The sequence below is a fragment of the Pelophylax lessonae genome (genome assembly GCF_965119305.1).
Source record: "Pelophylax lessonae genome assembly, chromosome: 7".
Classification (NCBI taxonomy): Eukaryota; Metazoa; Chordata; class Amphibia; order Anura; family Ranidae; genus Pelophylax; species Pelophylax lessonae.
Genome location: NC_138774.1, coordinates 167,740,835 through 167,767,592, shown reverse-complemented (window position 1 = coordinate 167,767,592; position 26,758 = coordinate 167,740,835). Strand labels below are relative to the sequence as shown.

General features: G+C 45.2%; 1 protein-coding gene across 1 annotated transcript in view; it reads right to left on the bottom strand.

Annotated features, from left to right (window-relative positions):
• The window catches only part of ZBTB33 (zinc finger and BTB domain containing 33), a 32,079-nt gene extending 20,609 nt beyond the window's left edge, over positions 1-11,470 (bottom strand). The window contains exon 1 of the mRNA XM_082262928.1: positions 11,391-11,470. The gene's annotated coding sequence lies outside the window, so the exon portion shown is untranslated. The remainder of the gene's footprint in view (positions 1-11,390) is intronic.
• Between the last annotated feature and the right edge of the window lie 15,288 nt (positions 11,471-26,758).

Genomic DNA, 26,758 nt, shown 5'->3' with positions numbered 1-26,758 from the left:
CTAAATAAACAAAATGATTAACTTTAAACACAATGTATCTCCCTGCCTTGGCAATGTTGATAACAAAAAAAAAAAAAAAAAAAAAGGCTACGGCAAATGTTTGACAGCTGTGAGTGAGCAGAGAACAGCTCTGCTCTGTATGAATTGAGGAAATGCTGTTTTGGGATTGGGGGGGGGGGGGGGGGGGTGTAAATCGCGATCTTTTAACGAATAATCATGCAGCTCTAGTTTGAGATGACAGAAAGGTGACAGTAACTCAAAATAACCGTTAATTACTACCAAGGTATGCAGAATACCATCTCTGAATGCACAACACTTAGAATTTTGAATCAGATGGGCTACAGCAGCAGCAGACCACACTGGGTGCCACTCCTGTCAGCTATGAACAGGAAACTGAGGCTACAATTAGCACAGGCTCACCAAAATTGGAAAATAGGAGATTGGAAAAACGTTGCCTGGTCTGAGGAGTCTCGATTTAAGTTGCGACATTCAGATGGTAAGGTCAGAATTTGGCATAAATAACATGAAAGCATGGATCCATCCTGCCTTGTATCAACAGTTCAGGCTGGTGGTGGAGGCGTAAAGGTGTGGGGGATATTTTGTTGACCATGTCCATCCCTTTATGACTACAGTGTACCCATCTTCTGATGGCTCCTTCCAGCAGGATAATGCCCCATGTCACGAAGCTTGAATCATCTCAAACTAGTTTCTTGAACAGGACAATGAGATCACTGTACTTCAATTGTCTCCACATTCATCAGATCCCAATTCAATAGAGCATCTTTGGAATGTGGCGGATGGTGGCATGAGAATCGCATCATGGATGTGCAGCCAACAAATCTGCAACAACTGCATGATGCCATCATGTCAATATGGACCAAAATCTTTAAGGAATGCTTCCAACATTGTTGAATCTATGCCACGATATTTAAAATAGAACTATAGGCAAAACATTGTTTTTTTTTATTTTTATTTTGGATAGCGTAAGGGAGGGCTACCCGTCAGATTTTTTTTGATGCCATCTGTGTCCCATTGCGGAGATTTCCTTTCACTTCATGTCCCATAGCCAAACAGGAAGTGAGAGGAAATTTCTGAAAATTAAGAGAATTCCTTGGGGACCCCCAGGTCACCAGAACTAGTGTCCCCATTGGCACAACCCAAAAAGTAGTATTGTTTTTTAATAATGGTAAGCAGGACGAGAAGGGTGATCTCCCTAATAGAGGCACAGACTGCATTAAAACCTAGCAGGTGTTGTAATTCCTCTCCACTCTATCCAAAAACTAATAAAAAAAAGTTTTGCCTTTAGTTATACTTTAAGGCAATTCTGAAAACAAAAGGGGGTCCCAACCTGGTACTAGCAAGGTGTACCTAATAAAGTGGCCGGTGAGTGCATTTAACCGCTTGCCGACCACCGCGCGACTATTTACTGCGACGGTCAGCCCCTCACAGGCAGAGCGACGTAGGGTTACGTCGCTAGCTTGTGAGGGTCTAGGGAGCGAGCGCGCGCCCCTGGAGGCAAGCTCCCGAGTGGTCACGGACCCCCCCCGCGCGTGTGACCGGCGGACCCGATGTCCGGCGATCGTCGGTGCAGAGGGAGAAAGGCAGGCGGCTAATGTAAACAAGCCGCCTGTCATTTTCCCCTGTGTAAGAATGGTGATCATACGGTTCTGCTATGTAGGACCGTTGATCACTGTTCCTACACCTCAAGCCACAGCCAATCACAGTTAGAAGCACGCCCCTAGGGACACACAACCCCTCCCTCTCAAAAAAAAGTTAACCCCCTTCACTGCCAGTGAAATTTTACAGTAACAGTGCATATGTATAGCACTGATTACTGTAGTAATGTCACTGGTAACCCCAAAAGTGTAAAAAATGTCAGTTAAGGGTCCGATCTGTCCGCTGCAATGTCGCAGTACCGCAAAAATTGCAGATCGCCGCCATTACGCGTTAAAAAACCCCCCAAAAAAATGATAAAAATCTTTCCCTTTGTTAGTAAACGCGATAACTTTCGCGCAAACCAATCAAAATACGCTTTTTGCAATTTTTTTTACCAAACATATGTAGCATAAAACAAATTGGCCGAAAATGGTAAAAAAAAAATTTCTACATTTTTTGGGGGAATTTCATATAAAAAAATATGTTAAAAATATTGTTATTTTTGCAAAATTGACGCTCTTTTTTTGTTTATAGCGCATGATAAAAAAAAAAAAAAAAAAAAAAAAAAAAAAAAAAAAAAATCGCACAGGTGATCAAATACCACCAAAAGAAGCTTTGTTTGTGGGGAAAAAAAAAAGGACGTCAAATTCGTTTAAGTACAGCATCGTACGACCGCGCAATTGTCCGTTAAACTCACGCAGTGCCGAATCGCAAAATAGGCCCTGGTCAGGAAGGGGGTAAAATCTTTCGGGGCTTAAGTGGTTAAAAAACATAAAATACTTTTTTTTTTTTATTGATCACATAACCTCTGTTCATAGCTGCTTAAAGAACTCGAACATCAATGCACTGATCTTCCCACTAAAAGTCTGATCTTTGGAGGAGAGCAGGCTGAATTTCCATAAGCCAGAAAACTGAGTAAGCTGTGCTCTCATGCTTAGTGTGGTCAGTAGTTAACAGTAAGCAGGGGGATTGCCTGGAACACCAGAAAATTCACACAAAAAGCAATACAAAGAACAGGATATTTTTTTTATACAAGTACATGGTTCAGCAGGCACATTTCAGGAATATGAAATGTTGGGTTTACATTATCTTTAACCACTTGCCGACCGCCGCAAGTAAATATACTGCGGCGGTCAGCCCCTCACAGGCAAAGTGACGTATATAAACGTCACTAGCCTGGGAGGGTCTGGGGAGCGAGCGCGCGCCGCCGGCGGCGCGGTCACGGACCCCCCCGCGCTTGTGACCGGTGGACCCAATGTCCGCCGGTCACTCAGCGATCGGCGGGGGAGAGGGAGAAAGGCAGGCAGCTTGTGTAAACAAGCTGCCTGTCAGTTCTCCCTGTGTAGAAACACTGATCATACGGTTCTACTATGTAGGACCGTTGATCAGTGTCCCTACACCTCAAGCCACAGCCAATCACAGTTAGAATCACGCCCCTAGGGACACACACAGCCCCTCCCTCTCAAATAAAGTTAACCCCTTCACTGCCAGTGTATTTTTACAGTAACAGTGCATATGTATAGCACTGATTACTGTAGAAATGTCACTGGTAACCCCAAAAGTGTCAAAAATGTCAATGTTCCGATCTGTCCACCGCAATGTTGCAAAAAAAAAAAAAAAAACAAAAAAAAAAAAAAAAACGCAGATCGCCGCCATTACGCGTTAAAAAAAAAAAACAACAAAAATGACAAAAATCTTTCCCTTTGTTAGTAAACGCGATAACTTTTGCGCCAACCAATCAAAATACGCTTTTTGCGATTTTTTTTTACCAAACATAGGTAGCATAAAACAAATTGGCCGAAAATGTTAAAAAAATTGATTTATTTTTTTTTGGGGAATTTCATATAAAAAAATGTGAAAAATATTGTTATTTTTACAAAATTGACGCTCTTTTTTTGTTTATAGCGCGTGATCAAAAAAAATCGCACAGGTGATCAAATACCACCAAAAGAAAGCTCTGTTTGTGGGAAAAAAAGGACGTCAAATTCGTTTAGGTACAGCGTTGCACGACCGCGCAATTGCCCGTTAAAGTCACGCAGTGCCGAATCGCAAAATACCCCCTGGTCTTTTAGCAGCCAAATCCTCCGGGGCTTAAGTGGTTAAAAGCCAGTAACAGTGGTGTAAACTATTAATAAACCATGATCAAAAACAGTAGTATTCCCTCTTTTTTATGGCATTCTGGACATCAACATATGGCTCTATAAGATCAGCCACTTTCTCTGGTTTCTTTCCATTACACGGTTTTTACACACAACCATCCCATGTGGCTCAACAGCTGCAAACAGTACAAAAAGTTATAGTTTGAGCAAATAGTACATCATCACATCATACACACTTGGGAGCAGCCAGAATAGCTCAGTACTTAAAACATATTTTAAATTATTTGATTTCTGCTCTAAATGTTTAAAGGCCGAACGTTTTTGTATCTTAATGCATTCTATGCATCAAGATAAAAAAAAAAAAAAAAAACTGTGTGCAACAGCCACCCTCAGCCCATCTTTATCCAGCGATGTTGCGGGGTGTGATTGGCTGCTGCTGTGTTCAAAGTCAGTCAGCCAATCAGGAGAGAGAGGGGGCAGGGCCGGGTTGAGACTCCATGTCTGAATGGACACACGGAGCTGTGACTTGGCTCGGGTGCCCCCACAGCAAGCACTTAACAGGGAGGAAGGGGCCAGGAGCACAGAAGGGGGACCCGAGAAGAGGAGGATCTGGGCTGCTCTGTGCAAAACCAACTGCATAGAGGGAGGTAAGTAGAACAAGTTATATATATATATATTTTTTTTAAAACAAGACTTTACAATCACTATGACAGGTTTAAATCACTAAAAATACACAAGTGGCAAACTTTAGATGTTATTAGTCAGGTCTTAGGCTCCGTTCACATGTCAGCGTATGGATCACGGGCAGAACCGCCGCGGTTCCGCCCGCGATCCGGAGATTATTGCAAATCGCGGGACGCCTGTGCGTTGCCCGTTGATTTGCAATAGACCCCCAAACGCTGAGCGATGTTGCCGCGATTTCCACCTGCCGAATCGCGGTAACATCGCGCGCAAAAAAAAATCGCGGGACGCATTACGACCAAAAAAAGTACAAGAGCTTCTTTGGATCGTATTGCGTCCCGCGATTTTTTTGCGCGATGTTACCGCGATTCGGCAGGCGGAAATCGCGGCAACATCGCTAAGCGTTTGGGGGTCTATTGCAAATCAACAGGCAACGCACAGGCGTCCCGCGATTTGCAATAATCTCCGGATCGCGGGCGGAACCGCGGCGATTCTGCCCGTGATCCATACGCTAACATGTGAACGGAGCCTTAAAGATATTGTAAAGCTTGGCTGTTTTATTTTTTTCTTACAAACAAACATGTTATGCTTAACTGCATTGCACATTGGTTTTGCACAGAGCAGCCACAATCCTCTTCTGGCTCCACCCCTCACTGAGTGCCTCACAGTAAACCACTTGCTATGGGGGCACTTGTGCATGTCTGCTCCCGAGCCCTGTCACAGAATGGGGCTCGGCCCTGTCCCATGTGTCCATAAGACACAGAGAATGGGGCTCAGGCCTATCCCCTACTCCTCGCCACTGGCTCTGACTGACAGTAGTGGGAGCCAACGGCTTCTGCTGCTTTATCTGAGCCAATGAGAAGCGAGAGAGCCTTGGCTCTATTGCACATCTCTGAATCAAGGTCGGGGTCAGGTAATCTTAAGCCCCGTACACACGTACCGATGGTCGGCTTACAAATGTTCCTCTTTTCTCCCCGGGATGTCGGTGTCTGCTGAAAAGTGCAAAGACAGCACAAGGACAGCACAAGAATTTTGTCCGCCGACTGCAGAAGTGATGTCATGTAATGGTTAACTTTCCCTGTGTTTTCTATTTTCTGAGCATGCCCAGTCTTGCAAATCTGCGGTCTGTCGGCCGAATTGTGTACTGACAGGCGAACAATCGTCCGTTCTGGTGTCGGCATACAAATATTTTCATGTTTGCACGAAAGACTTTTGTCCGCGGATTGTGCGCAGACATCTGTCGGAGGCACCATACTAACACGCGTACAATCGGCAGATCCTTCGTCCACCGACGTTTGTATGCCGACGATCGGTACGTGTGTACGGGCCTTTAACGTAAAATTGTGCGGTCGAGCGACGCTGTACCAAAATAAAATTGATGTCCTTTTTTCCCCACAAATAGAGCTTTCTTTTGACCACCTGTATGATTTTTAATTTATTGCGCTATAAACAAGAAAAGAGCGCCATTTAAAAAAAAAAAAAAAAATTAATAAAATACATTTTTTCCACTTTCTGCTATATAACATCCCCAAAAAAAAAAAAAAAAGCTGTTTTTTTCTTAACCAAAAATATCATAACAAGTGTATTTTGATATCGGCATCCCCGCTGCCTAGTAGGGGCAGAAGCACCACGCACGCAAAAGATGTAGGGCTACGTCAGTTCGCGCAGGAGAGGCTGCCTGCAGCAGTAAGTCTTAATGAGGTTAATCTGGAAACCGAAGGGTCCACCAGTCCACTTCTTAAGGGGAGGGGGACTTCCCAAAGGGGTGACGCCTAGTAAGCGCTTAGGAACCCCATGGGGACAATTCGGTCTTCCCCGCTCTTTAGCGACAATTCTGTAAAAAATAGGCGGGGAAAGGAAACACCTTTGCCACTCTGGATTTCTTGAGAGTGTCAGAGGGTACCTGCACCTCTGTCGCAACTTTAGCTGCCTCCTCAATCTTCAGGGTCTCAAGCACAGCTACAATCACTGCATCCCACCTGCGCCTTTTCGTGCGCGGTCGCAGACGTGGTGGAATCATCCTCATGATCAGAGGATTCCAGGCACATAGTTGCAGACCCAGCAGGTGACCCACATCCGTAGAAGCCGAATCAGATTCAGGATCAGATGAGTCAGGGGGAAGATGGGGGGTGCTTTTTGCTAGCCCGGCCGCCTGAAAGCCACCTCCACCCAGGACACAAGGGACTCTAGGACCGCCATCAGTGCATGGATGGATGGGACCTGGAGCCTCAGAGAGGGGATCAGGTGGGGAAATGTGCTCCAAAGACTCCATGAGTCACCAGGGTGATCCCACAAAAGGTGAAAAACACTGCTAAGGGACAACTCCCACCACACTGGTTACCAGGCACAAAGCACCAAGTGTTCCTCAGCAGAGAGGGAGAAGACCCCACCAGACTCACCCCCTGCAGAAACAAGCGCCTGCAGCCACCAGGATAATGCACTACACATGAGGCGATCAGGGAGTAAAAATAATCCAAGAGTCAACACCAGGGGATGAGGGGGGCTCCCACTGCTGAAATCGCAGCCAACAGGGCTCCACGGTCATGGCCGCTGCTATTTTCAATGGCAAACCACAGCGAAATGGCCACCGCATATAGAATTACACAGGCTACAACAAAATGGGGGCCCCACAAGGCATACAGGGACCCAGGAGGGAGACCAGGCCTCAAGGAAAGATCCAGGCAGGATGGGGGGCCTTGGCAGGAGCCCCCACCAGGTACAACCTCCCTCCCCACACAGTCAATCATCCGATCGTCGGCGGCGCAACCCCTGGCCCCCCATCGCAGTAAGCGCCTGCCCCCCACCCCAGGAACAGTGGTCAGACCACCCAAACAGCCTCAGCATACGTGGAGGGGAAGGGGGCAGGTGAGGGGCCCATGTCCACCCCAAAACCCCCCAGGGCGAGAGGGGTGGACAGCTACTCACCATACCAGGAACCAGGGGGGGGGGCTGTGGGCCAGGAGGAACGCTGCGACTCAGCCCGAGACCTGGTGGTATGTGATCTCGTGAGGCATTCAGCGCGCAGGCCAGCCCCTGTCCAGTGGGGCTATGTTGCGGCTGACCTAGAGCGGAGCTGAGGTCTGCGCGTGCTCGTTGGCCAGACTGGGGTGAGCACTGGATCTAGACTGTCCAGCCAGTCGCCCAGTCTGGCAGTTGATTGCAGATCTCACAGGAAAAATCCAGGAGAAAAACATTTATCTAAATGAAAAAAAAAAAAAAAAAAAAATGGTGCCAGGACCAAAGATCCCAGCAAGGAACTAGGTCCTTACTCCTGACTAGGCAAGAATAAAATAAAAAAATGAGTGGCTATAGCAGAGAGAGGGAGTATACCCCCTCGGACTGCCCATGGGTGTAGTCAGAATTCTTTTTTGCCTAGTGTCCTACTTTTGTAATGGGCAGTATAACCCAATGGTAATGAATACCAGGAGCTGTGTCCATCAATGAACAAAAGAGAAATACTGATTTTAACCTGTAAGCAGCAAGTGTCAGAAAAAGGATTAGTCTTTAAGAGGTTAAACTGACCTCACTTAGGCTCAGTTCACACTGGGGCGGCTTTAAAGTCACCAGACTCTGAAGCCGCCCCATGCAGAGCGACTTCAGCGTGGCTTGCAAACAACTTCTCTAATAGAAGTCAATGCAAGCAGCTCCGCAGTCGCCCCCAAGTAGTGCAGGAACATTTTTCTAAGTTGGAGCGACTTGAGTCGCTCCGATTAGAATGGTTCCATTGCACTGAATGGAGTGCGACTTGTCAGGCGGCTAAGTCACCTGACAACCAGGACTTACAGATGGAAGTTCATTGCTTTGATCTAAAAATGAAATGATACATTGTAAAACATTGTGTTTATAGTTATCTAGCAGCCCTAAGTGCCGGTTCACACTGGGGCGACCTGTGAGGCGACCTGGTCGCCTCACAGGTCGCCGCAGGTCGCCTCCCATAGGGAAGCTGCGGACCCGTTCTAATAGGAGCGACACAAGTCGCTCCGACCTAGAAAAAGGGTCCGGAGCTTCTTTGGGGCGACCAGGAGGCGACCGCCATAGACTTCAATGTTATGAAGTCCGTGGCGGCCGCTCCGAGGTCGCGGCGCGCTGCTCGCACCGCGATCTCGGAGGTCGCCCCTGCAAGTAGCGTCGCGGTAATGTGAACCGGCGCTAACAATGTTTAATGTTGATAAACATTTGCTGGAGGCTTTTTTTTTTCTTTTTTGGACAGCTGTGAGTGAGCAGAGAACAGCTCTGCAAGAATCGAGGACATGCTGTTTTCAAATCGTGGGGGGGGGGGGGGGGGGGGGGTGAATCGAGATTGTTTTTTTTTTTTTTAATGATTAATCGTGCAGCTCTACCACAAAGTAAAGTATGGTTTTTATGATGCGTTTCAGGTCTGAATGTACAACGCTGTTACAATAAACAGTGCAGAAAGCAAGTTCTGTGGGTTGCTAAGGTGCCTTTAGTCTCAGCATTTTTTAATGTGAATGAAGCTTGGGGAAAAGTTTTTCTCTCCCTTTTTTTTCCCCCATTGTTTATGTTTTTGGCCACTGCACTGGTATCCAGCGATAGGTTATGCTATATATTAACGCTGATCTGCTGTCATGCTTAATTTATACGCTATATCCTTTGACTTCATACATTATACTGTTATGGCTCTTATGTTTGGCTTGAGCTTGTTTTGCTCTTTTTTTTTTTTATATGTTTACTTGTGTTGTAAAAAAGTTTAATAAAAATGATCTGATTAAAAAAAGAAAGAGCCAATGGCAGACTCTGCTAGTCAGATCAGGGCCCCCAATATTAAGCTGACAGTAGATCCCAGCATGCATACCACATATAATACAATATCCACATTTTATTAGTGACAAAATCACTAAAGTGGCGTAGTTCACGCTTACCAAAAAAACTGCCCATGCAGATAAGGGGAGTCTGTAGATAAAAACAAATCATGCAGCTTTGGCTAACGTTGAATAATGCCCTTGCTATAGGTGTAAGCCATTTATAAAACCTGACTGGAAAACTCCTACGACGTTTCCAAGAGAATCCTAGTGTTACTGCTCACCTGCATAGAGCTCCTTCTCTAATTTGACACCCCTCACTTGTGCTTTCCTTCTCCTGACACAGCTATGAGCTCAACATTTGGAAGCTCGCACCTGTGATGGTGAAGGGGGGAAATAACACTAGACCTCCCTTAACAACATCCTAGGAGGTTTCCAGTCAGGATTTGTGCGGTATATAAATGGCTTACACCTATAGCAAGGGTATTGCTCACCATTGGTCAAAGCTGAACAGGTTGCTTTCACCTACAGACGTCCGTTACCTGCATAAGCAGTTTGTTGGTAAAGGTGAATGTTAAGGCTCCATTCACACCTGAGCGTATCGGTTTCAGGCGTTTTTTGCAGGCGTTTAGAGGAAGGTATTGACATCTAAGGCCCCTTTCACACAGGCAGATCCGCCTGTCCGTTTTTTTGGTGGATCTGAACGGTCCCCCCCATGCATCCCTATGAGGCATCGGATGTCAGCGGAGACATGTCCGCTGACATCCGATCTGTCAAATCTGGACGGATGGAAACCCTATTTTCATCCGTCCAGCGGATCGGATGAGAACGGACCGATGGTCCATTCCCATCCGATTTCCCCCATAGAGATGCATAGGGAACTAACAGCTGTGTCTCCACACACAGCGCGGAGACACAGCTGTCATCCTGCTCAGCAGGGGATCGGCGGATCGATCCCCCGCTGAGAAAAACAGAGTCCTTCCAATGGACTCAGTGTGTGAAAGAGCCTAACAAACACGCCTGTAATCAGCCAAAAAGAAGCTCATGTACTTTTTTGAGCTTCAAGCGTTTTGCTTCAGGAGACAAAACAGTCATATGTGAACAGGGGCCATTGAAATGAATGGGATTTTGCTTGTTGGGCGTTTTGAGACTTCAGAGATGAGCGTTTCACGAGCTGAAAAACGCTCAGGTGTGAACAGGGCCTAACATTGGCCTTGCTGGCCTGTGACAAAGACCTGTTACAGGGGAACATTAAAAACAAAAAAAACTTTTATACACAACTAAAAAAAGCTCCTCATACCCAGAACTTTTACTGGGAGGAGCATGACAACATGTAAGAAAGTTACAGTGCAGTGGTGTCATCATCACAACCCTCTGTATTGTGACCCTTGAGATGTGAGACGTTTGATTGGCTCAGGAGGACATCTTCCCCCAAAACATCATTAGATAAGGGAGTATTGACACATCACATGACCACATCCAGCTGTACACAACTGACCATCCATCCTGCTGCCATCAGAGCAGCCTTTCCCATTGTGTGATCTTCTCCATTCACACGCCTCTGCCTACAAGTGCCTGGGGAGCCAACATTGCGGAGGTGCCATGATCACTGCAGTCACACGCCTCTCTCTCCTACCATCCCGTGTGTGAGGGATGGAGGGGGCATCTTCCAGCCAATGCATTATTATTCATAGCAATGATCAGGGTGATGATGTGTGCCATGTGGCAGCTGTGTTGGAATATATCTCAGGAGCCTGCTGGAGGAGAACTCCTTTTGTTATTAGAAGCACATGTCACCTTACCAATGGAATGCATCTGCTGAGCTCATCAATGATCACCCCCCAACTCCAGTCTGCTCATAGAAGCTGCCTGGTTGCCATCGGTTACAGCAGAGGTCTATGGCGGCCCAGTCAGGAGACCTCTCCGAGCTCTGAGCCCCGCCACACACGGGGCAATGCATAGGAAAGGCCGCTCCCTGTCCCAGGCCTACACTGCCCGCTCAGGCCTGCTCCTCCACAGCACGGCCTGACAATAGAGAGCACACCGGGCTCCCCACCAGCACCGCCACACTAGGCCTCAGAGGCCACCGTGTCACACACTCCACCCCTCCCGCCACTCCGCTCCTCCCCGCCCAACACTGACACACAGGGGGGGCCGCAGCACCCCCACTAATCCCCCATTGAACAATATTTACCTGGTGTCCCCGGGCCCACCCGGTGCCTCGGCTTCAGCAGACAACGAGTGAACGCAAACTCCTCCTCCCACGGCCGCCGACCGCCGCCGCAGTACGAGGCGTTGGCCAGCAGAGGGCACGCTCCGACACGAAGGCTCAATGAGACGCTCGGAAAGGTTCGGCAATTTCCGTCCAGGGAGGAGGAAGATCTCGCGATGAGAGGAGCTGTGCACCAATTGTGTTCAAGTGTACCTGTCATGAGAGGACCATTGCGGGCCTTCTATATGTGTGCAAAGTCCTCCTCTATAGGAAAGATAATGTTTGTAGAAAGCACATGTAGGTTTATATTTCACACCATAGACAAAGCAGGAAATGGCGTAAAACAATAGTGCTGCAATAAAACTCATGCAGTGTAACTGGGTAAGCTGCCATTCCTGTGTCTTGCAGCGCAGCAACTCGTGTGCGTTGTCCAATGAGCCCGTCTATGCATTGCCTCCATTGCTGCTCAGTCTGGACGTTTCCTTTGTTTGAGGAGTCACAGCACGATGCTGGAAGGTAATAGAAAGGCCAGAGCGCCCTCTTGTGTTCCATTATCAGAATGACCGTTCACTAGGTGATGGGAGAAAGTTTTGTGATAAGTCATTTCCCTTACCAGGAGATAATGGGATTTTATTAGAATAAAAGGAAAAGAGCACAACCTATCTCTGTGAACCTTTCCAGAAAGTCTGTAACATTTTTAAATTTTGCTTTTTCTCACAAAAAACTTGGTCAGATGTCTGCTCGACTGCATCCTATGCAGTGTTAATTTCATCAACAAAAACATTTTTGTCAAAATTTTCATCAGCAGCCTTTTTGCAAGGAGGAAAACAAAACTAAAAGTACACCATATTTTCATCCACTGACTAAAACTATGACGAAAATCAATCCCTTTTTCTTAAACAAATGAAAATAAGAGGAAGGGATTTACCCTCTTGAACTTTTGGTTTCCACTGAGCTCCTCTTGAATAGAACCCGTCAGTACTTATACTCTCAGCAAGCAAGAAAGTCCATAGCATGCTTAGCAGTTAGCAATATGCAGCTTTACAGGCCTCCCCTCAGACCACCGTCTAGAGCACTGGGCATTACAGGCCTCCCCTCAGACCACCATCCAGAGCAATGGGCATTACAGGCCAACTGATGAGAGTCCCAACTCAAGACCACCCAGAGCAGAGCACTGTGAGTGTGTACAATATAGGCCTCCCCTCAGACCACCGTCTAGAGCGCTGGGCATTACAGGCCTCCCTTCAGACCACTGTCCAGAGCACTGGGCATTACAGGCCAACCGACGAGAGTCCCAACTCAAGACCACCCAGAGCAGAGCACTGTGAGTGTGTACAATATAGGCCTCCCCTCAGACCACCGTCTAGAGCGCTGGGCATTACAGGCCTCCCTTCAGACCACTGTCCAGAGCACTGGGCATTACAGGCCAACCGACGAGAGTCCCAACTCAAGACCACCCAGAGCAGAGCACTGTGAGTGTGTACAATACAGGCCTTCCCTGAGACCACCGTTCAGAGCACTGTGCATTACAGGCCTCCCTTCAGACCACTGTCCAGAGCACTGGGCATTACAGTCCAACCGACGAGAGTCCCAACTCAAGACCATCCAGATCAGAGCACTGTGTGTGTGTACATTATAGGCCTTCCCTGAGACCACCGTTCAGAGCACTGTGCATTACAGGCCTCCTGATGAGAGTCCCAACGCACGACTATCCAGAGCAGAGTACTGTGATGGTGTAAATTACAGGCCTCCCCTCTGACCACCCTCCAGAGCACTGTGCATTGCAGGTCTCCCCTCAGACCTTCATCCAGAGCACTGTGCATTACAGGCCTCACCTCAGACCACCATCCAGAGCACTTCTTCTATGAAGCTCACCCTTTCACCCCTTTCTACGCCATTGATAGTCTCAGCAATTGATGGCACTGTTCTTCCAGGGGGCCCTATTCGCTTCCAGACACTACCTATTAGGATGTCGGTAGGGATTCTCCACCAGGAGTGGATATCCTTTCTCATCCTACCCAAAGCCTCTACCCCCATTGTATTGGGCCTTCCTTGGCTAAAGCTCCACTCTCCCCATGTGGACTGGGTCAGATCCTGGCTTGGGGATCCTCATGTCTCTCGTCATGCCTTTCCAAGATGACCCAAAAGGAGAGACTTCCGGTTGCTACCAAATCGGTATCTTTTGACCTTTCCGCTGCATACAACGATTACCGGGATGTGTTTTGTAAGAAATCAGCTGAGGTGATTCCTCCCGACAGGTCCTTTGACACTTTGGACAATGAGTCCACTCCTGAACCTGAGCCGATCGTCCCAACTTCTTGCATTGTTGCCCATTCTACCACCCTGGACTCAAAAATTCCTCCTGGTAAGACCTTTGTCCCCACTGAGCTAAGAGCTAAGATTCTCCGTTGGGGACATGATTCCAAGGTGGCGGGCCACACAGGTTTTCTCCGGTCCTTCTTGCTCATCAGCCGTCAATACTGGTGGCCTAATCTCCGCTCGGAGGTCAAAGACTATGTCAAGGCTTGTCATGTCTGTGTCTAAATCCTCCACACAAGCTCCTGCTGGTCTCCTCATGCCTTTGCCCATTTCTAAGGAATACGAGGTCAGTCAAGTTCTGGATTCCCGACTCTGTAAAGGCCTTCTTCAGTACCTTGTTCAATGGAAAGGCTTTGGTCCTGAGGAGAGATCTTGGGTCCCTGCATCGGAGGTCTTTGCACCTCGTCTGTTAAAAAAGATTTCATCAGAAGTTTCCCTCTAAACCCGGGCCCGGGCGGGGAAATGGGAGGCCTCATAAGAGGGAGGGTACTGTCATGGACATGCAATAATGTCTGGTAGCTTACCTGTTCCTCATGTCTGCATTAAGGGCCAGACTCTTCCTTCTGGCTGCTTTTATCATCTCTCTTCACTGTTTGGCTCCACCCCAGGCCATTCCAGGAAGTCTATATTAACCAGCGCAAGGCAGGGCTGCTTTGCTGTTCAACAGTGTTTGTTAGTTATTTCCTGTCTGCCGTGTGCTTGATCTACCTTTCTGTGTACCAACTTTGGCTTGTCTCTTACTACTCCTGTTTGCCTGTGACCCTGACCTTTGGCCTGTCCCTTGGTTTCCCTTGTCTGTCTGTTGTCCCGACCTTGGCTTACCTATCACTATCCCTTGTGTCCTGAGTGGCTGCTTCCCCTCTCTCCCTACGGAGCGTGACCCGGGGTACTCCAGGGGCCGCGACCTGGGCCCAGCTGCAGCCAAGTCCATCCTCACCACTAGAGGCTCTGGTGAACACCTGCTGAGTTTTAGACTCCGCACCCTGGGAAATCTTGGGCTCACGTTCCTGTCCATCCGCAGCAGTCAGCTATCGGGTTCACTACCTTGCGCTGCACCCCGGCCTCCAACAGGGTGCAGTTGTCACCTGGCTACAGGTGACCTGACAGGGATATTTTGTGCCTGCATGATTGTGCCCAAGTGTCGATAAGGGGGGAATTAAAACAATTCATGTTGGAGCGGGAGAGTGAAATCACAAAGCTCACACATTGTTGGAAGTAGAGATAATGGCTCGGGGGGACGCCAAAGGTAGTAGAGAACTTTTGGAAGTCAAGACATCAAAGAGTTGAGAGAACAGTGTGACACCACGAGTGAACCAAAGATGAAGTGCTGCATGTTGCTGTGCCTGTGGGAACATTGGGTCATTGCGAATGGGCAGATAGCGGGAGAGACGCTAGGGATGTTCAAACTTTAATACCATAAATAATAACATATTCAATTTTTTTTACTACAGGGGTATATAATGAGTTTGGAAATTCTATAGAAATTCTTAAATAATGCATTACAATTTAACTAAACACATTACATTTTAGTTGACTAAAATGATTTTATTCAAATAAAATGTACAATTGCACATAACTAAAATAGGACTAAAACTAAATTGGCATTTTAGTCAAAAGACTAAAATTAATCAAAATTCAGTGCCAACATTAGCACTGAAAAGAGCAGCAACTCTTTTTGGCTCTGAGGAAGATGGTTTGCCCCTGAAACGTGTCAGCCTAGACACAGCAGCCTCATGCGGCACACTGCATACCATTTAATACAGTGCGGTTCCTTGGCTACCTTGGAGACTTTATGTGTATCATGTTGATGTATGTCCATACACACCTGCTTTGTGAGTATAATGTATACTTTTTAACATTTTTAATAAATTTTTAGTGGTAATGCACTAGGCTGGTGCGCCCCTTTTTTCTTCTTTTGTTATTCCATAGTTGGTTTTGGATACCCTTGATCCTGAAGGGGCAGCAAGACCGCAAGCTTAGTCCACTCAAGTCTGAAGTATTCCTCTTCCCTCCAGCCTATTTTTCACTTGAGCGCAGGAGAATTGTTCCACTAGTTAACCCCTTCCCTGCCAGTGTCATTAGTACAGTAACAGTGCAAATTTTTAGCACTGATTACTGTAGTAATGTCACTGGTCCCCTCAAAAGTGTCCGATTTGTCCACCGCAATGTCGCAGTCCTGCTAAAAATTGCTGATCGCCGCCATTACTAGTAAAAAAACAAAGTCAAATAAAATAAAAATGACATAAATCTATCTCCTAGTTTGTAGACGCGATAACTTTTTCCCAAACCAATCAATATACACTTATTGGGATTTTTTTTACCAAACATATGTGGCAGAATACATATTGGCCTAAATTGATGAAAAAATATTTTTACATTTTTTTTTTATTGGGAATGCTATATAGCAGAAAGTAAAAAATATAGTTTTTTTTTTGTTTTTTTTAGAATTTACGCTATTTTTTTGTTTATAGTGCAAAAAAAAAACCAAAACAAAACAAAAAAACAAAAATGCAGAGTTGATCAAATACCACCAAAGAAAGCTCTATTTGTTTACAGCGTTGCACGACCGCGCAATTGTCAGTTAAAAAAATGCAGTGCCGTATCGAAAACAATGGCCTGGTCATTAAGGGGGTAAAACCTTCTGCTCCAGAAGTGGTTAGGTAAATGCTCTGTCTAACTTCCACTTCTGCTGCACAGCTTGGTCTGGAAAAGGAAGTTCAAAAATAACAATTTTAACAGGTAAAAAAACGAAGTTACAGGGAGGACTCAGAAAAACAAAGACTGTTTTGGTAATGCTAATGACGGACTGCATAATACATGTTTTTTTTTATTTTGCCTTATACACCCAGGGCTTTTTTTCAGCGGGAACGCGGGGGAACTCATTTCCGGCACCTCCAGCACTGAATGTATGTAATTGCAAGGAATGCAACATTGTCTATTGATGCTGGCTGTTGAGGGATCTATTGTTGCTGGTGTAGAGGATCTATTCCTGCAGGATGGTTTATTGCTGCTGGGGAGGTCTAGTGTGGCTGCTGGGATATATATCGTCTCTGGAAGAGATCTCATGTTGCAGGGGGGTCTATTGTTAATTGGGTGGTTCTTATGTTGCTGAGGGGTCAGTTGTTGATGGGAGGGATCTTCTCTGTATGGAGCAGTCTATTGTAGCAGTCTGCTGGAGGGTCTATTGATGCTGTCTGCTGGGAAATCTGTTGTTGCTGCTGGGGACTCATTGTCGCTGGCTGGGTCTATTGCTGCTGGGGGGGGGGGGCTATTATTGTTGGCTGCAGGGGATCTATTTTACTGCTTTTATGTTATCAATAAAAAAATCCATACAAATTGCTCAGTACCACAAATGTTACTTGGTTCTGTATTTTCTAAAAAGGATGATCCTGGGTAGTGGGTGGAACCAAGGAATGGTCCATGGGGGTAGGTAGGGGCGGAGACAAGGGGAAAGTCCGAAAAAGGGAGTTCCTGCACCTATTTTCTGAGAAAAAAAGCCCTGTATACATCTCTTTAAGATCTTATACAGAGGCAGTGACTTGTGTAGCTGAAAATCAAGATAGACCTAAATGTTCACAAAAAAATACTTCGTTTTGTATATCACCAAGTGAAAAAGGAAAAATGATGTTTTACTAAGTTTATGCTTTCTGTCGCTGTATTGGGCACACCCTGGGGACTCTTTGCATGAACAAGTGCAAGCTCTAACACCAGCTGAATGTCACAGTTGTACAGTGGTGACTATGAATGGAGGAACGTTCCAGTGCACTGTACATTAATATGGCTACTAGCAATCCAAAATAATAGCACCTGAGAAAAGGAATTGCCTGTAGTGGTAGGCTCACCAAAAATAATTTAATTGAAAGAAGTATACACTGCTCAAAAAAAATTAAAGGGACACTTTTTAATTAGAGTATAGCATCAAGTCAATTAAACTCCTGGGATATCGAGCTGGTCAGTTAGGTAGCATAGGGGTTTTTTAATCAATTTTAGCTGCTTTGTTGTTAATGAAATTAACAACATGGGCACTAGATGGGCAACAATGAGACAACCTCAAAAACAGAATGGTTTTGCAAGTGGAGGCAACTTAATTTTTTTTCCCTACTCATCTTTTCTGACTGTTTTTAACTAGTTTTGCATTTGGCTAGGGTCAGTGTCACTACCGGTAGCATGAGGGGATACCTGAACCCTTTAGAGGTTGCACAGGAAGTCCAACTCTTCCAAGATGGCACATCAATACGTGCCATTGCCATAAAGGCCACATTTGTGGAGTGCATGACTAATAGTTGTCCTGTGGAGAGATTCCTCCACCTGAGCTGTGGATCTCTGCATTTCCTCTAGAATTATCAGGGGCCTCTTGACTGCTTCTCTGATTTTTTAAATCAGATCATTTTTTTGACAATGTTGATAAGTGATACAATAAGGCAGGACAGGGGACATACAATGGTCATTGGCATATCCTTCATGCATAATATAACATTTTTAACTAAACAGGTTTGTCATTCTGTATTTCCATCTAGATCAACTGTAATAGTATACAGTACATGTACATGTCATACGCAATCCAGTATTTAATAAAAAGCAATATCATTTATTCTAAGACATTACTCATTTCATCTCTATATTTGTTTATTTCAACCTATATTGTTTATCTCTTGTCTTTGCTTTGCCTTACTTCTTCGTATTGTTGTTAGCTTATCCAGAGGTGTATATCAGAAGTGGCAAGATTCCCGTTTTAAATTAAGGAGAGTCACCTTATTGTAAATGTGGTACCAAGTAATCTCCATTTTTCCTTTAAAAAAAACAGAACAAAAACAAAATAAAACTACAATTTCCTTTGCCTCTGATTTTGAGCCATCTTTTGTATCATACCCCTTATACTTATTGGGGTGCATCAGTAGGCCTAGTCTATAGTTATTATTCCATTTAGAACTTAGATTTTGAAACTCTTCCGTTATTTAGGTGGAAGAAGTTTTCCCACCAAGAATTCTATTAGGAACGAACTGTACTGGGGCTAATCCAGCAACATCCAAACAGCTGTCCCAGATATGCTCACATTTCTTAGGGCTTCCCCTATGTTTATAAGTGAGATTCTCCGTTAGAAGAACTTTTTTCACTTCCTTAACCCATTCTGAGTGTGTAGGAGGCATAGGAGACAGCTATTTCCGTGCTGTAAGTTTCCTGGCTATAAACAATACCCTAAGGATAGCAATATGCGTATGAGGTGAATATAGTTCATCATCCAAACATCATAGTAAAAACAGTTTAGGTTCTAATTGGGCTTCTCTGATTAATACTCTCCTGTCAGTTTAGGTGGATGGCCTTGTCTTGGTAGGTTTGGAGTTGTGCCATACTCTTTCCATTTTCAGATTATGGATTGAACAGTTCTCTGTGAGATGTTCAAAGCTTTGGATATATATATATTTTTTTAACCTAACCCTGCTTTAAACTTCTAACAACTTTATCCCTGACCTGTCTGGTGTGTTCCTTGGCCTACATGATGCTGTTTATTCACGAAGGTGTTCTAACAAACCTCTGAGGGCTTTACTGAACAGCTCTATTTATACTGAGATCAAATTACAGGTGGACTCTGTTCACTAATTAGGTGACTTTTAGAAGACAATTGGTTCCACTAGATTTTAGTTAGAGGTATCAGAGTAAAGGGGGCTGAATACAAATGCACGCCACATTTTTCAGATATTTATTTGTAAAAATTGTAAAAACCATTTATCATTTTCCTTCCACTTCACAATTATGTGCAACATTGTGTGGGTCTATCACATAAAATCCCAATAAAATCAGATACTTACCGTAATTTTCCTTTCCTGATGGTCTCCATGGCAGCCTATGTGTGGGTTAACCCTGCCTCCTCTCCAAGGGTATAGGACCCCCCTCCCATAAATTTCAGCTCAGGGATAGAGACAGTGTTCCATATCTTAGCCGAATCCAAGACCAGAGGGTGGGAACTCCGGCTGCCATGGAGACCATCAGGAAAGGAAAATTACGGTAAGTATCTGATAGGGAACTTTCCGTTTTCCTGACAGTCTCCATGGCAGCCTACGTGTGGGAAATAACTAGCCAATACCACACGGGTGGGAATGTTTAAACAAAGAAAATTTTAATTCATATTGTTAGCAGACAAAACCGTCAGACCAAAGTTAACTGAGGACAAGGAGGCTGGCTCTACACAGTAGTGGGTCATAAAGGTGTTGACGGATGACCAAGAGGCTGCTCTACAGATCACTTCTGGAGCCACATGATGTGAAGCTGCCCAGGATGTCGAGATACCTCTCGTTGAATGGACTGTCACCGCTTCTGGAGGAGTCAAACCCTCTGCCCTATAGGCCTGTTGTATAGCCACCATGATCCATGTTGCAATGGTCCTGGACGAGGCATGCTGTCCTCTGTTTCTACCTGAAAAGAGGATGAAAAGGTTGTCTGACTGTCTGAAAGGTGCCATAGCCTGGAGGGAGTCTCTTAAGGTTTCACCCACATCCAGGGGATGGGGTTCAGATTCATCAGAGGTCTGGAAGGTAGGGAGTACAATCTCCTGGTTCTCATGAAAGATTGAAGTAACTTTCGGGTTTAAATTGAGCATGGGAATAAGGACTACCCGGTCTGGAAAGAAGGTTAGAAATGGTTCCATGTATCCAAGGGAACCGATCTCAGAGACCCTTTTGGCTGAAGTGATGGCCACCAAGAAGACAGTTCTGATGGTGTTATCCTTGATGGAGGTGGAGGTTACTGAATTGGATCTTGATAAGGTATTAAGGATGAGAGGAAGGTCCCATTTTGGAAATCTTGCTTTCCTCTGTGGTCTGAGCCTGGCTGCTCCCTTTAAAGAATTGTTGAACAAGCGGGTGTTAAGCCCGCAGAACACCAGAGAAAGCAGACAAGGCCGAAACTTGGACTCTGAGAGTGCCTACTGAAAGGGCCATGTTTAGACCCGGCTGAAGAAACTTCAGGACCTCCTGTATTCCAGGGTCTGAACATGACCTCCCCTCTGGGTATGTGAATTCCATGAATCTAGCCCGGACTCTACAATATACTCTATTTGTGCTTAATCTTCTGGAACTCATCAAGGTGGGGATGACCCCAGGGGGGCACCGAAGGTATTCCAACCTCTCCCTCTCAAAAACCAGACCGCCAACCGGAGCAGTGCAGGAAAGGGTTGTAGTGTCATTCCCTGTGAAAGAAGGTCTGGCCTGAGGGGGAGAGGGATCGAGTTCCGATTGCTGAGCTGCAGGAGTAGGGGGAAACATGGCCTGTTTGGCCAATACGGAGCCACCATGACAATCTCCACATCTTCAGCTTGGAGTCTTTGCAGGAACCTGAGAATGACAGGAATTGGGGGAAAGGCTTATGCCCTGCTGAACTCCCACCTGTCGGCCAGAGCATCTGTTCCGCAGGCTTGATGACACCTGCCCCGCGTGAAATAACTCTCCAACTTGTGGTTGCAGGGAGAGGCGAACAGGTCGATTTCGTGAGAAACCCCCAATGACAGAATCCACTTGAACATCTCCGGATGGAGGGACCACTCATTGTGATTCAACTGAACTCTGGAGAGAAAGTCCGCCTGGACGTTTTGAGACCCAGGAATGTACACTGCCGATATGTTGACTAGATGAGCCTGAGCCCATGTCATAATTGGGTCCAGCTCCCTCAAGAGGGGAAGACTCCGAGTCCCACCTTGCCTCTTCACATAGGACACTGCCGTGGTATTGTCCATCCTGAGTACCACAGACTTCCCTTCTGAAGGATGACGGAAGGCTCGGAGAGCCAGAAAAGCCGCTCTGAGCTCCAGAATATTGGAGATGGGAGTGTGGGTTTGTGGAGTCCACCTACCCTGAGACACCTGTGCTGGCGTCCGTCGTGATGATGGTCCATGAGACGGGAATTAAGGAATGGCAGTTAAGCAGATTTTTTGCGCTGGAGCCACCACAAAAGACTGATCCTCATGCTGGGAGAAATATGGATACGTTGTTAGTGCTCCTCTGGGTTCCACTGATGAAGAAAGCCTCTTTGAAAAGGCTGCATTCGCCATAGAGCCCATTTGACTATGGGAGTCGTGGAGACCATTGTGCCAATGATTTTGAGGCACTGAGAGGCCCTCAGAAAAGAGGAGGGGAGAGCTGGGAGAATCCTTTCTCGTACCACCGGGATTTTCTCCAGGGGAAGGGAGATTGTACTCTGGACGGTGTTGAACTGAGCCCCTAGATAGACTAGGCATTGGGCAGGCTCCTGGTGGCTCTTCTGCGGGTTCAACAACCAGCTGAACTCTATGAGAGACGCTTTGTCGATTTGTGGTGCCTCAAGTCAGGTGTGGGATTTTAAGGGCAGGAGTAAGGCGAGTAAACAATAGTGGTACAGTTTATAGATAAAATTTATTCACATGTATAATTATATACAGAAATTTGAGTGAATTGATGGGTAAAGTCCCATTGTGATAGTGAAGAGAAAGTAGTAGATGTGTTTACACGTGAAAACGGTGACTTAGACAAGAAAAATAGATGGTCCTGCTCTGCTGTTCCTCATATCAAAGAATGGGAAATTGTTGCAGAGAGGGGCCTGATCGGTATTCCGACATGTTTCGGCCTGTAGCGGCCTTTATCAAGGATGTTACCGATTCTAGGAATAAGTACAATAGATTTGTCAGTAATAATAATATATAGTTGTTCAGATTAGATTATATATAGAATTGTACTATAACATACATATTTTTTGTCCACTTTCTGGAGTATTGCTTTCCCAGACTTTCTCCGGGAGCTGCAGGAACAATGCTGTATTGGGTGAAAAAGGTGTGGTAGGGTTGTAATTTGAGCCACAAGTAAAAAACAACATGAAGGGTTGTTTGTAGTAAATAATATAAAGTATAATAATAATTACTTCTTGGGCCACGTTTTTCTGGTCCAAATGGTTCAATGTGGCTATGATATATAGATTTCCACATTGATAGAGATCATCTGTGGTGTTTGCACATTGATGGAGATCATCTGTGGTGCGGGGTATATAAAATTTAGTACATAGTAAAGGTAAAGGATGTGGTTTAAGGTAAAGTAGAACATCCTTAGTTGAAGTACTAAAAATTAAAAGTTTTGGAATTGTATAAAGAATTAGGACTTGGTTGAAAGATGTTTGCACATCTTTTCCAGGTCTATGCTTACGCTTTGTAGAGGGGTATTGGTGTAGTGTCACAGCATGTTGCCTCCAGGTCCTGTCCTCCTGCGATTCGGGAGAGACTGAGGATCTGGAGGTGTTCCCCGGCCTTTTAAAGGCTGTCGCACATGCGCAGTGATGTGCTGTGTGACGCCTATGGGCGGTGTCCGTGGTCTGACGAGAGATGCGTCTGCGTGCGGCAGATGCGGCATCCCTTGTAGCCGTGTGGACGTGCCCCTACGGCCGCCGACACGGAATGCAAGCCGCAATCCCCAGAGGGGATAGTGGAGGGTACAGGACCGACCAGTTGGCTTAAAGATGCCCCGATCCAAAAGGGGATCCGGGGCTTTCCGTGCCGGGAGTTCCTGGAGTTCTGGAAATGAGCAAAAGAGGTGGACGAACAGTATCATAGCAATATATGTGATATATTTAAGGTGATACACTGTACAGAAGTGTAAACACCAGTTAGGTACATATAAGGAAAAAATGAAAAAATGAATAAAGTAAACAAGACATGGTATATAGTAGTGTCTTAGTGCAGCAATATAATAGTGAAAGGAGAGGGGATGTGAGATGGTCTGGATCGGGTCAGGGTGGGGGGGGGGGGTTTTATGGTCAGGTACAATTCTATATATAATCTAATCTGAACAACTATATATTATTATTACTGACAAATCTATTGTACTTATTCCTAGAATCGGTAACATCCTTGATAAAGGCCGCTACAGGCCGAAACATGTCGGAATACCGATCAGGCCCCTCTCTGCAACAATTTCCCATTCTTTGATATGAGGAACAGCAGAGCAGGACCATCTATTTTTCTTGTCTAAGTCACCGTTTTCACGTGTAAACACATCTACTACTTTCTCTTCACTATCACAATGGGACTTTACCCATCAATTCACTCAAATTTCTGTATATAATTATACATGTGAATAAATTTTATCTATAAACTGTACCACTATTGTTTACTCGCCTTACTCCTGCCCTTAAAATCCCACACCTGACTTGAGGCACCACAAATCGACAAAACTATACTCTCGGGATGGTGGCAGAAACTATTACTTTCCCTTCCAGTTAAGATCCAAAAACATTTCTTCAACTAATACCCCGGATGGATAACACATCCACAGCCTATCGGATCTCTGGAAATACTCAATTTTTATAAAATTTATCTTATGGTCGCTAAGCAGCAATAGCACCAAACCTATTATTCCCAGGCAAACATAGCTTGCGCTGTGGCACTATCCACAGTCTCAGCAAAGCCCTGTTGATTGCCTGTTTCTAAAGCAACATCCTCCTCTTAGCTAGCGAGGATGACTGAAGAAGAAGGAGAAAAAGATGTGGGAGACCTGGTTGGTGATGAATGGGAGACTCTTATGTCAGGCATCCACACCAGCTTCAAAGCCAAAGAACAAACGGAATCCGATATCTTGGCACTATTCAGAACACTCCAAAAACACTTGGAGAGAAAGTCGGCACTACACTTGCACATTAAAACATTTGAACGCTATATTAGCGAGAAGATCAACCCTGTAGGATTAAGAATTCAAATTTTTCCTACTATGGAAAATGTTACAACCCAACTTAAGAAAGAATGGGAAAACCAACTCAATGAATGTTCAAGGAACTTAATGATTCTTCTACAAGAAGAATATCTGAGACAAATAAAAACCTTAGACCTTGACATCAAAAAAACCTACGAACAACTAGCCCCTCTCAAAAAAGCTCAACTATACAGCGAACAGGAAAACAAACTTAAATCGCACCTTGAAGAATATGGAAAGGACATCCTACGAAAAAAAGAAAGAAAATACTGGCGCGACAAGAATGCTTTCGCCCAAGGCAGAGCTTATAAATGGGCCAACCAACGGACCAATCGCAGAACCCAATATGGCAGACCTTCAGATAAAACAGGACAACATTACTACTCATCAGATTCATCCTCATACAACTCTGGCCCTGATTATTATAAAAACAGAAGAGGACCACCTCCAAAACAACAAGAACCCCGACGCAGAACAGATGAGGAAAATACTCAGGAAACTGAACCTCAATTCCAAGGAACTAATATGGCAGACGAACAAGCCACGCAATTGGGGAACATGGACCAACCCCCCAAAGCCTACAACATGTTCACAAGATCGAAGGTCGACCAAAAACAACAGGGGGTTTTTTTAGGGAAAACGAACCCCAAACCCCCCAGAAAACATCAATCGGAGAAGAAACAGGAGGAAGAAAAACGGTAATAAACCTATCATCCCACACACTAACCAAGGAACAAAAAGAAGTGCTATCTTTAGGACTCTCCTTTTGTCCTAATACATGCCTAGACAAATTTGAAACTATCAAGGACGTCAACTTATTTGCCAGAAATTTGCTACTCAAAACTCTTTATCACAAACAACCCCAACCACAAGCCACACCTACACTTACAGCGGCTGAGTTCAGAGCCATCCGGGACCTCAACCTACTACTCCAAGAAAGTGACCTAGATGATTGGGATGATCCAAGTGAACCAGACCAAGACTCTGACAATGATGAGCCAGAAGCAACTTCAGACATACCTACGTTTAAAAAGAAATCAAACAAATTCCCTTCCTTCAACACCAACCCAGCAATCGCACTGTTCGTGCGACAAACCACCAAGGACATAGAAGCAATCAGAGAGAAAAAACATATGTCCAATTTGACCAACAAACAAAAACAAGCCCTTCAAGAACTCAAAAATAATGACACAATTATCATTAAGCCATCTGATAAAGGAGGCAATGTAGTTGTTATGAGCAAAGAAAAATACAAAAATATGTGCCATACAATACTCTCCAACACCAAATGCTACAAACAGATCGCCCCAATTATGATCAAATCATACGATCAAATTTTCTATACCAAAGTGGATAACGCATTCCGGGAAGGTACCATCTCCCAGAACCTATGGGAATACATAAGGACACCACACCCCAAAACTCCGACATTATATGCATTACCTAAACTGCATAAAAACATAGATGACCCACCCGGGAGACCGATTATATCCGGAAACGGAAGCATCTCAGAGTCCATGAGTAAAGTTATTGACCGATACCTACGCCCTCATGTTAAAGACCTGCCCTCCTATACCCAAGACACCCTTCATCTTCTCAGAATACTTAATGACATCACCATACCAGAAGAAACATACTTAATTACGATTGATGTGGAATCCCTATACAATAACATACCCCATACTAAAGGAATACAAATAATCGAAAAAACACTTCGCTGTCACAATCAACGTGACCAAAACTTCAACCTTTTCATCACAGACATGCTACAATACATACTCAATTATAATGTCTTCACATTTGGTGGCAACTACTATATCCAAACGTGTGGGGTTGCGATGGGAACCAGCTGCGCGCCCTCTTACGCCAATATTTACTTAGGCTCATGGGAGCAAGAATTCCTATCAAATGAAGAAAACACCATCTATACTGACAAGATTCTCATATGGCAAAGATATATTGACGATATATTGATTATATGGAACGGACCAGAACACATGATACTTGACTTACTAACTAAGATGAACCAAAACGAATATAACATGTTTTTTACAATGTCGTATAACAAACATCAAATATCGTTTCTTGATACCCTAATATACAAAGACCCCACAGGAAAAATCTCCACCACTCTCTACAGAAAGGAGACAGCAGGCAATTCCATTCTCCATGCCTCAAGCTTTCATCCACAACCTCTCATCCACTCCATACCTTACAGCCAATACCTCAGAATCAAGAGAAATTGCAATGACCCAGCCAACTTCAAATTGGAAGCCGATGCACTCACTTTCCGATTTCTAGAAAGAGGTTACACCAAAACCTCACTACGCA